Genomic DNA, 12,276 nt, shown 5'->3' on the forward strand with positions numbered 1-12,276 from the left:
ATGGGAGGAGCTTATCCCTTTGAAGGAGGACTCTATCCCTTCAATGTTGGACCTGTAACCTCCTTCCTTTGCACTATAAAATGAAGCATTGGGCTGGTTACTAAAGAGGTTGAAAGCTGAATATTTTTTAGGGTAAATGCTACTGGAACTTAGTCTTCCTAATTGAGCTTTTGAGAGGAAAGATCACATACCTTTTGATCTCATTTGGAAGAGAGTGAGGCTTGTCAAAGTAGAGGAGATTCCTGTTTGGACCCCTGGGAAGAGCTTGTACAGCATCAAGGCACCAAGGTTGTAAAGTTCTTCTATTTCAAAGTTAATACAATCAAGTTTATTTTTCTCAATAAGCTGTGTTTAATGGTTTATTTCATAGATTCCTTGATCACTATGATGAACATGATTTATTATATTAGCTATGCAGGTGTTCTTTGATGTGTGCTTGTTTGTGATTGCAGGTTCTTAAAAGGAGACTCTTTGGAGCTATTGGAGCATGGCTGCCACAAACTAGCGTTGGACTTAAGGTAGGGTCTAAAACACCTCTTTAGCTTTTATTAATGAATCAAAATATGTTTAGGGAAAGATAGATTTGCTTGTCCTGCTTGTTGCTAGATATCAGTTGATACTAGGGAGATCGGTCTTGTCTGCAAGAACGATTTATCCGGCCAATAGTGCACCTTGCCTTTCCTCCTATTATTGTTTCTACTTTTCTTCCCATTCTCTCCCGCTGAGCTCTTGCTCTGCTTTCATCTTCTTTTCTATTTCCTACAACTTCCTCTATTTATCTTTGCTTATCTCTCTTACTTCATTATACTCTCCTTTCATTCTTTCACCTTTTCACCTCTATCTCCAAATCTACCTTCTCAGTAAGAGGATCTTCCATGAACTTGTAGCTTTTTTCAACCTATCCACTCTTGGAAATCTTCATCTTGCCTTTCTCTTGCACCGATTTGTTGCTCAATGCTACTAGTGTTGTTGCTTCCTATGGTGATGTTGCTTGTAGTGTTTCTTTCCATTCCATAAGAATGCTGACCTGTTCATTAAGCCTAGAGTAGTTGTAGCAATATCTCCAAGGATCTTCCTATGGCCAATGACATGCTCCATGTATCCATGGGCAAGACACCTTCATACAATGGTTCATGCATATGTAATGGGGATCTTATGCATTGAAAATGCTGGTTCTAAACCTAATCTTCTTCAAATGCTTGACCTCAACATCTGCATCCTTTAAGGCACAGAGCTTCTACAACCTAATCTGTAAAGGAAGAGTAGGGCATGGTGCCTTATTCCTTGTGTGCAGTCCTGCTAATAACCCTATGGAGATGTGATATGTGACATCTTGCTTGACCAGCTTGTCCATGGAAAACCTCAGTAGCTCATGTCAAGGCTTCTCCTTGCCAAATATCCTAATGAAGGTGTCACCTGGTGGGGCATACCAATTGACAGTGTTAAGAAATCCATGCATACCTTCTTGGGACATGCAAGGTGGATCCTTCTCAAATATCATCATGTACAATGGGGTGGTGAAATGGTTAGATAACCACGCCATGAATCCTTGGTAGCTGCACTTAGAGAGCAACTTGTAGTAGATGTTCACAACATCATCTGATGGTATCCATGTCCAACCCATGCCAGTGAACTGCTATTAGGAAGAGACTGCATCAAGTAGGTAAACAGACATAAACAATCTTTCTTGATCATCCTTAGGTAGACTCCAGGCCTTAGATACACACACTTTCAACTGAAGAGCCAACATGTCAGGCCAGTTGAATGGCCTTCCTTCATTTTCCAACTGATTTAGCATAGCCACCAAACTTTGTGAAAAAGTCTGCATGCTCTCTTGACCATACAAATGGCATGCAAAGATGATCAAAAGTTAGTAAGCCTTCCTCAATGACTTCATATTGTAGACCTAGTTTGGTGTTGCTTTGAACTTCGATGGCTCTTTTACCCAACACTTCATGATGTCTCTAGTGTTCACATTGTTGTTGGGAGTGTAGAATAGTGCATCCATGTAGTTCACCAGTTGGGGCCATTGATACATATGATGGTAGTTTTCATCCTGAAGGTGGCAAGATATGTTCCACTGGTACTACTCAGTGTCGTCATTTCAAGACTGATATGTGAGACAATCTAGTGAATGATATCCATGCACGTGAAGGTGGGGTACCTACATGAAACCTTGTACAAGCTTGACTTGTGGATGTTGACATAGAATTGTTGATCTTCTAGATCTTCTTTGAAACTACATTTATATATGTCCTTTATTTCTTTCCATGTAATATTCATGTCATTCTCTATGAACAATTGCTTGTCTGTATAGATGGGCAAGTTCACTGGCACATGTTCAACCGCATCTCCTGTGCTACTCTCTACAGTATCCTTTGATCCATCTCTCATGGAAACAATGTTGCCTATAATGGTGAGAAATTGTTCAACAATTGATGTACCTAGAGGCATAGCAAACACTCACAACAAGAAAATGTCAGCTTAAAAACAAAAAGCACTACTGTAAGGATCGATCATGTAACAAACTAGGAAACTGCTAGGAAAATTTGTGTAGTTTTGACTCTCAGAGGTGAGGGACTATGTCATGTCCCTTCTCAAACACATTAGTAACAAGGTGCTTCTACATAATTTTGCACATTTCTTATTAAGGAAGAGGGCCCCACACTTTTGACTTAGGGACTTAGGGGCCAAATCGATTTTATTTAGTTGCTAGTGGAATGTGGGGGCCACCCACATAGGAGTTCGAATTAACCATTCCATATGCTTGGAGGGAAAATTGAATTGGTGGGTGGAGGGGCCCACATGAGGCTAAGGGGACCCAAGGAGATAAAGATAGATCAATTCTCATTTTGTATTCATTCAAAATATTTGACAAACAAGCTCACTCTTGTACAGTCTACTGCTTAGCGAGTCTACCAGTTGTTTAGCCACAAGTATTCCGCTAGGAAGATTCAACATCTACTTTGGGGGACCATCCATTCCTACTCTAGCAGGGCTATTCCATAGTGATTACGGGGGTTTCTAGGAGTGATTCACAGCTCAGCTGACCATGCAAAGGAAGGGACTACGTGTTTTCTGGGCAGCAAGAAATACGCAGAGGTTGATTTAGTCACCAAAGAGGCCGAAAATCCAAAGTCAAAATCAGAGAAATTCCCTTCTGGTTCTTTTTTGGCTTTTATCCAAGGAGTATAAGGCTAAAAGGGAAGAATTTTCTAGGCACTTTTTGGGCACTTTCTAGTAAGCTGAAAGTTAGCAGATGTAGCTAGAGAGCAGCTCCCAAGAGGGCGAAAATCGAAAGTTAAAATCAAAGAAATTCTCTTCTAGGTTTTTTGGGTTTTTGTCCAAGGAGTCTAAGGCCTAAAAGGCGGAATTTTCTGGTTAGTTTTTGGGCACTTTCCAGCAGGAAAAAAGTCAGCAGATGTAGCTGGAGAGTAGCTTGTAAGAGGCTGAAAATCCAAAGTCAAAATCAGAGAAATTTCCTTCTCTGTTTTTTTGGGTTTTGTCCAAGGAGTGTAAGGCTGAAAGGGTAGAATTTTTTGGGCAGTTTTTGGGCACTTTCTAGCAGGCCGAAGTAAGCAAATCAACAGTTTACTACGACAATGGAAAGCATAGTAGAGAAGCAGTTGAACATCCTTCTTTCCAGCTATTCTACTACCTCAGTTTGGTCCAGCTTGTGCTTGAGACAAGCCCAAGTGCAATGCTTCATTTATATATTGTGCTCATGCTCTCATATTTCATAATATATGGCTCAACAGTTCTAGTATTACAATGCTTCATGGGTGTTTGCTAAATGTTTTTAATTTTCCATGGTTGCACTCTTTGTTTAATTGGTTTATCACTTAAATTCTTGTATAAGAACATTACAGTGGTATCAAAGCCATAATCTTGGCTCATCCTGTGTGAAATATTAGAATCAAACAACCCTGGAATGAGGTTGTGAGGATATAATAAATGATCATTGATGTGGGGAAGAAGTTTATTCATTCCTCAGTTGGGAATCCAGACATGATTGCAACTGATGTGGAGTTATTTGGGGAAAACTAGAGGGCATACCAATCATTGGGTCATCGCATTCAGGCGGCCCTCTCTTTCTTGGAATTTTGTGAACTAAGGGGTATGCACAAACCAATGGAGATTCAATGGGATTTTGCAGGGATGATGAGAAGTATTAAGAAAAAGGATGAAAGGGTAGTTGAAGGGGCCATGGTTGGCAAAGAGATAGTTCAACATACACCCATTGATGAGGCGTCATCCATTGATGAGGTTTTCGGGGTTGTGACCAAGTTCTCAGGTGATAAAAATCCACCACAGGTCGTTGTGGTGTCGGAAAACAACTCCACTTTTGTTGAGGAGCCGATAGGTACAGAGGCCTCTAGATCTACGATGGAGTTGCGAGACGACATTCACCTAGAGCTGACTAGTGAGCATATCATGCATATTGGGTTCTCTATGGAGGAGCAGTCCAAGGCTCATGTCAAGCCCATGATGGAGGATGGTGTGAAGCCACCCCTTGGGATAGCCATTGATGAGGGGCAGCATAGAGACCACACATTGGGATTTTAGCACAGTTCACTTCAAAGGCACACTAATAGGATCTACAGTGCTATGAGCCCATCCTTACTCATTGGATTGAGAGAAGCAGAGTTGTCTAGACATACCGAAGGGGATGACCAAGTTAGCAGCACTGTTGGGCCACCTTTTCCCATTGGAGAGAGACAGATAGAGCTACCTAGTCAGATCTCATGTGTTGACCTAGGTAGTGGAATAAGAGGGTCAAAGCTGCACAAGATGCAACATCCGCATGTCGAGCTTGTTCTATGTGCTAGAGTTTGTGCATTCGATCCCTCTCTTGGGGTTGGATGGTGATAGATTCTGAGTTGGTACCCGTTGGAGTGGGCTAGACTCATGGAGATGGTCGTAGCTTGAAGTAAAGCATAGTGGGAGCTCTCAAATATTGAGGGTGTTGGAGTCCTAAGTTGGCGTTGGGATCCACATGGGGCTTCCTATCCAATATCAGATATGTGGGATGGCTATGGAATTGATGAGGTAGTCAACCCCATGCTTGAGCACATGCATTCCTTAGGGGATCTCCAGTTGAAACTAGTGGCTAGGTGGTTTGTGAGAAGAATCCATTGGTTTTTTTTGCATGTTGGTTGTGCATGGGGTGCAGGATGATTAACATTCTCTTGCGGGAGCTGGTTCAAGGAGGTGGCATGGGTAGGCCACTAGACTGAATATTGTATGGAGACAATGTTATCCCATTGAGATTTAGGACTAAGGGGTAATAGAAATCAACACAACAGAGATATCCCCCCTAGTAGGAGTGGAGTTAGGGTGCTTAGGTCTACCAGGATGGATGAGGGGACATGAAGGATATCATGGTGGGGTTACTATCAGAGTGGAAAACACCTTGGCACATGTAGGATACTATATGTTATAGGGCGGTATGATAGTAGGCAATGGTACAAAATACTACATAGAGTTAGTTCATAGCATTCAGTGTTATATAGAGGGATGTGGCCTGATGCACACAGACCCAATTCTAGGCCCTAGCACCCAGTGGTGTGCAAGGTTATGGAGAGAGGAGCAGTGGTTTGTAGAGGAGCATGGAGATACATGGTGGTATACCATAGCATGTTGGATTATACTATGGGGTAGGAGGAGTGACTCACATCACATTGACGACATGCGAGGAGTGACAGGTGCAGTGACACAGGTAGGACACGAGAGGGTACATGATGGTATAGCCATAGTCGGGGGTATCCAGTGGTGTAGAGGGATAGGTTGCAGCATATAGTGGCATTTCATGGAGTGCAGTGGTACTTGGTGGTATGCACCGATACATAATGCGGTGCAATGAGCTCTTGGAACTTTGCCTTCAGGGCGACCTATGGACAGGGATAGTAGGTGTACCATTAGACACAACTCACCTAGGATCAATGAGGACATTGTCTAGCATTTGGGGACACCATGTTTAGTGGAGCGAAGGCCTCGAGGGAGTTATCAGCAGTTTTGAGGTGGAGTGAGGGTCATCCATAGGATTACTCTTGAGAATCCTGATAGACTCTTGATCATAGTCTTTGGGACATACCCACCCATCATCCCCCAGTGTTGCTTACAATCACAGAGAGTTTGGTTGTTTCACTTTGACATTCTCCATTCAAGTAGCAAAGCATGGGGGACTCACACTAGGCACTTGGATGAGACACCACGTGTCATGGCCTAAGAAGATATTCTCTAGTTGAGACACTTGGTAGGTGCACAAGTTTATAGTTACAGACATAGGGATGGAATGGTTGATTGTTGAGGTAGCATATGTTCCACCCCTAGGTTCACACTTGGGGAGGTGATCAAGAGAGAGTTAGATGGTGCTTTTTTAGTTGGACAGCTTCAGGCATTAGGGGAGCATGATGTGCAGAGGACAGTAGTCCTTATTGGTACGATGATGCGTAGGCTTCTGGTAGTACCTGAGCACATCATCAGGAGCTAGGATAACAGATCTCGATGTGTGATTTGGCAGGCACAAAACATCTGGATATTTGCGGCACGGGTTCTTTATGCTCAGTGCCTACCTATTGGATACCTACAGGAGGCAGAGATGGGGCACAAAGTAGTCCCAACAACTAGTGACATATCACAATGACAGACAAAGAGGATTGGGGTTTGTGGACCTTTAGTATGGTTATGGGATCCAGGGATCCAATGGATTGGTGGGAAACTCCACTCCTTATTGAACATGGTCAAGATAACAAGTAGACTGATTCTTTCACAGGAAGACAAATGGGCAATCACCAAAGTCCTCACTATAGGATAAGGTAGATTGCTACTCAGGATTTGGGTTAGCCATGGAGTGATAGGCATTCGCACTGTTGAGTCACTTTGGCAAGATTGGCCTAGCCTCGATCATCGCATAGATTATGGCTAAGAGTTATGGGAGAGGAGGTTCTGGTACAAGCATGATAGGCATTCATTCATGACTAGAGTGTCATGATGTCAGTAGGATAGGTTCCTTCTATGATGGGAAGGGGAATCTGGCATAACAGGGATGAGCAGTTCAACTACCCGTAGAGGTGAGCTGGTCTCTATAGGGAAGGATCATACAGATCTTCCATTTGGTTTTAGTGATTGATTAATGGTGTGGGGAACTTCCCCAGTGTGGCATGGTGATCAACAGGAGGAGATCAGGGGAGGCCCAGGTAAACGAGGGTTCAATTTGGCTAGGATTGGATTTCATCTTCAGGAGTTTACTCTTGTATTGCATGAGATGGACTATTCTGTAGAGCAGCTTCATGAGGATCTAGGTAGAGTTTTACATCATCAGGATGCTCTACTTATTGGTGATAGACATAGGGGTTCTAATGCCCATATCTGGTATGATAGTGAGTGGAGAAATTGGGGCTTCACGTTGATCAAGTTGGCGTGGGATCTTGGTATCAAGGGACTCCTTCACTATGGGATAATACAACAATCAGGGATGATCCAATGACACATTTGGGACCCTGGTGAAGTTATAGTGATAGTGGGGCTCCACAGTTAAAGAGGGTGTTCTTTTAGGCATTTCTTGAGGACAAGCAATGTTTGGTGTGTTGGCAGAACTTTCCAGATGAGGATGCCACCTGGGAGGGTGAGAATATTTTGGAGCACGTAGCTTTGAGGTTGCTTGAGGGCAAGCAACATTTGGGAGAGGAGGACTGTCATGTCCCTTCTCAAGCACATTAGTAACATGGTTATTCTAGACAATTTTGCAAATTTTTTAATAAGGAAGAGGTCCCCACACATTCGACATGGGGACTTAGGGGCCAATTCGACTTTATTTAGTTGCTAGTAGAATGTAGGGGCCACCCACATAGGAGTTCGAATTAGCCATTCGGTGTGCTTGGAGGGAAAATAAAATGGGTGTATGGAGGGGCCCACATGAGGCTAAGGGGACCCAAGGAGTTATAGAGAGAGATCAGCTCTAATTTTGTATTGATTCTGAATATTTGACAAACAAACTCACTCTTGTACGTTGTCTTGCTTAGTGAGTCTACGGGCTATTTAGCCATGAGTCTTCCGTAGGGAAGATTCAAACTCTACTTTGGGGGACCATCCATGCCTGCCCTATGGGGGGGATTTTCCACAAAGATTGTAGGAGTTTCCAGGAGGGATTCACAGCTTAGCCAGACATGCAGAGGATGGGACTGCGTGTTTTCTGGGCAACCAATAATACACAAAGGTTGATTTAGTCACCCAAGAGGCCGAAAATGCAAAGTGAAAATCATAGAAATTCCCTTCTGGGTTTTTTGGGTTTTTTTCCAAGGAGTCAAACACTAAAAGGGAAGAATTTTTTGGGTAGTTTCTGGGAAATTTCTATCAGGCCAAATGTCAGTAGATGTAGCTAGAGAGCAGCTCCCAAGAGGCCAAAAATCCAAAGTCAAAATCAGAGAAATTCCCTTCTGGGTTTCTTTGGGTTTTATCCAAGAAGTCTAAGGCTAAAAGGGAATATTTTTCTGGGCATTTTTTGGGCACTTTCCAGGAGGCAAAAAGTCAATAGATGTAGCTAGAGAGCAGCTCCCAAGAGGTTGAAAATCCAAAGTAAAAATAAGAGAAATTCCCTTCTCGATTTTTCTGGGTTTTTTTCCAAGGAGTCTAAGGCTAAAAGGGAAGATTTTTCTGGGAAGTTTTTGGGCACTTTCTAGCAGGCTGAAGTTAGCAAATCAACAGTTTATTGGGACAATGCAAAGCATAGTAGAGTAGGAGATGAAAATCCATCTTTCCAGCTACTCTACCACCTAGGTTAGGTCCAGCTTGTCCTTCAGACAAGCTCGGCTGCACTACTTCATCTATATATTATAATCATGCTCTCATATTTCATAATATATGGCTCAACAGTTCCAATACTACAATGTTTCATAGGTGTTTGCAAAATGTTTTTAATTTTCCATAGTTTCACTGTTTGTTTAATTGGTTTATCACTTAAATTCATGTATAGGAACATTATAAACTGTTAGTTAGATCTATTCATTGCACAGTCCCAGCTACTAGCGACAGGTACTGATGACTGGAACTATGCAGAGTGCAGTCTCGTGTGGCTTGTTGTGGACTGGAACTACGAAATGCACCATTCATTCTAGCTTGATCCTGGTTGGGACTGTGCATTGCATAATCCCACTGGGAAAGACTCAAGACTAACTCCCAGAACTATGCAAAGTGTAGTTAGAGCCAATGATTGAAATCCTCTATGAAATTCCTGGAGCCAAGGTAGAGCCTTGAGTTAGAGAAATGCGCAGTGCATGCTTGCAAGAGCTAGATCTGAGCTGAGGGAGCCCATATTTCCCCGAGGGAAACTTGAAAATGAGTAGATATGAATACATAAGAAAAGGATGGTGCAGATCTAAGTGAATGGTCATGCATGCAATCAAAGAAAGTGCAGAAATTAGGCAAACATATGAACAATGAAGCTCGTTGGGAGAGTCAGTGCAACATGACCCTTAGTGCAAAAATGGGGTTTTGCATGCGACACTTAAGAAAGGAAATGCAAAAATTGAAACAACACTTCTACAATTTAAAATAAACTAAAACACAAGCAGTCATTCAATAAAACATGCAAAACAACACTCATACAAGCCAAGTAAGAAAAAGCGATAAAAAAGTAGCAAAATACCTGAAAAATTTATGTCGATAATCTTGAAGGTTCCTAGATTCCTCAGGAATGCCAGAGATCCAAGATAGAATGTGAAAATGATCTATGGTGGCATGCATTAAATAGCTTTGATCGATTTAGTGTTTATAACACGCTTGCCAAAAATCTAGGAAAAATCGACAAGTGACGGCAATTTTCTAAAATTAACTTGAATGTAACTCCCACTGCTAAAAGTAGATCCCTATTTTTAGGAATGCTTTTTTATTATTGGTTTTTTCATTATCGGGAAAGTCTGCCATGCATGCATATAGAAATTGCGTAGTTGTCGAGGGAACTGAGTAACCTGCTGGCACATGCATCAGACAAAAACTAAGGGAATGCTTCTGCGCAATTCCTGGGTTGAGTGGCTCTAGTTACCTCTCATGCTCTACGTATTTTCCTTGCTTAAGAGAAGGTGACGGCTAGGTATGCGTAGTTCTAGAACTGAAGCTCACTGCTAGGCTGATCTACACAAATCTTAAGAGTAAGGATAAATTTGGGCTCCTCTGCACAATTCCTAGGAGCAAGGCTGGCTACCCTATAGGATTGTGCAGTTTTCCAAGGCAGTGCAAGAATCAGATGCAACATATTCATGGGGGTTAGCTTGTGGTTGGACAACAAAGTAAGTAATCAATAAAAGTTGTAAAGTGAAAGATAAATTGAAATGAAAGAACAAGTACCTGAGCATTGCAAGACAAGCCACTAAGTTTTTAAGGAGGGAGGCTCTGAAATAAAGCGAAGGAAAATTTTTGGATGGTGTTTGTAGCCGCTACAGCACTGGTGACACACTAGTAGAACTATAGCCCTCTGCATCAACCTTGTTTCAAGTAAATCAAGTCTAACTCCTGTGGATGTATTGTTCGATTCTTTGATCCTCATGACTTCCTCACTAGCTTGAGTTAAAGTTATAGTGCTTGCCATTCTCTTGATCAATCAGAACACATACCAAGCCCTGAGCCATTTTGATTAGAGAAGAGGTGTACATTGATGCACAATTAATGTAGACAATTAGAGCTTTAGTTTCATCTCTCGTGTTGCTCTGCTGTGAGGAGGCCTAGAAACTACCCCAACAAAGTCACTTCAAGATCACAAGCGTCACCCTACTGCGAGTGAGGCTGGACAATACCCCAGTGAAGCTACTTTCTTCACCTCTCGGTGCAGGAACCCTTTCTCTTCTTTCACCTTATTTCAATTTTTCATTTCTCATTTTTCATTTTCTAGAGAATTGCATAGGCACTTATTTATTTCATGAGGCAGAAGAGGGATCCAATATTATGGAGAGTAGAAGAGGTTGTCCCTTCATAGGAGTATGCTATATATACCTCTAACATTCTTGTTAAGGTTTTCGCCTTCACCTTAGTCTACTTGACTAAGTTGGCAAGGGTTACCCGAATATAGAAAAACCGATTAGAGTAGGGTGTAACAGTTAAAAGTGGAAGCATTGTGTTTTCATGAATACTCATTCTGAATAGAACATATTCTCCATCAGGGTTTCATTGACTAAAGAATGCAATATCTTCATAAATAGGGGGGATAACGGATAACAAAATGTTGATAGCTATACAATTCATCTTGTACTTCACCTTGCTCGTGTTAATAGCCAAATACGGTTTCACGTGAAACTACTCCTACAAGTGCATAACAAGCAAACAAACAAGAAAGAAAAGGACATGAGTAAAAATAAAACAAAGCGAGTAAGAAAATAAAAACATGAAAGAAAACAAAACAGGAAAGAAAACACTATTCCTACTCCTAAGCTAAACAATTCATGGGCCTACTCACGTAAAGTGATACTTCCAATGAAACCACCAGTGCATTGGTTGGCCCATGTTGGTGCAGGCATGGATGACAAGAAGGATATTCAGGTAAACCAGCACACAAGAAAGATAAAAAAATGACGACCAACAAGGCTCGAATTTTAAATGCATCCACAAAAAAGAAAAGAGCAAAAGTACAAGACAGACACTCTCTAGATGTACCATGGTGTGGCAACAAACTATGAATAGAAAACAAACATGTACACTCTTTTGACTTGTACATATGAGAAAACATGAAGAAAGAAGAAAACTTGCGTTCCACAACATGACTTGCTACATATGACTCCTTTAATGCATCAGCGACAGGATCATGTGATTTTGGTGGAGGAAGTGAAATCTGTGGATCAAATTGATTTTCAATGCAAACAAGAGAGTGATGAGGAGCTTGGGGTGTTTCAATAGATTTCAAATTGGGAGTGGCATTGTTCTCAAGATTGTGAGAACCTAACATAACCATCATCTCGGGCTGAAGTTCCTTGACAGCTTGAGGGGATTCCATTTCATGAGGTGTTAGAACATCAAATACCAGTGGCTTGGAAAGATCAATAGCAAGTGAATCAACATCATGATGGAATGAAAGAGTAAATAAATCACGACAGCCATGATCAGAAAATTTGAGATGTATATTGGCATCCTCATGATATGATGAATCATACAAAGGGGTAGATGAGAAACAAAAAATCTCACCCTCTGATTTTTCAGAAAGAAAAGATGACAGATCGGGTGGATTTGAAAAGAAAGATTTTTCCTCACCACAATCAAATGGTGGATTGACATCCTGTGTGTTATTTGAAT

The sequence above is a fragment of the Pinus tabuliformis genome, chromosome 2_1 (assembly GCF_031772625.1).
Source record: "Pinus tabuliformis cultivar Carrire ecotype Pingquan chromosome 2_1, CPIR1, whole genome shotgun sequence".
Lineage (NCBI taxonomy): Eukaryota > Viridiplantae > Streptophyta > Pinopsida > Pinales > Pinaceae > Pinus > Pinus tabuliformis.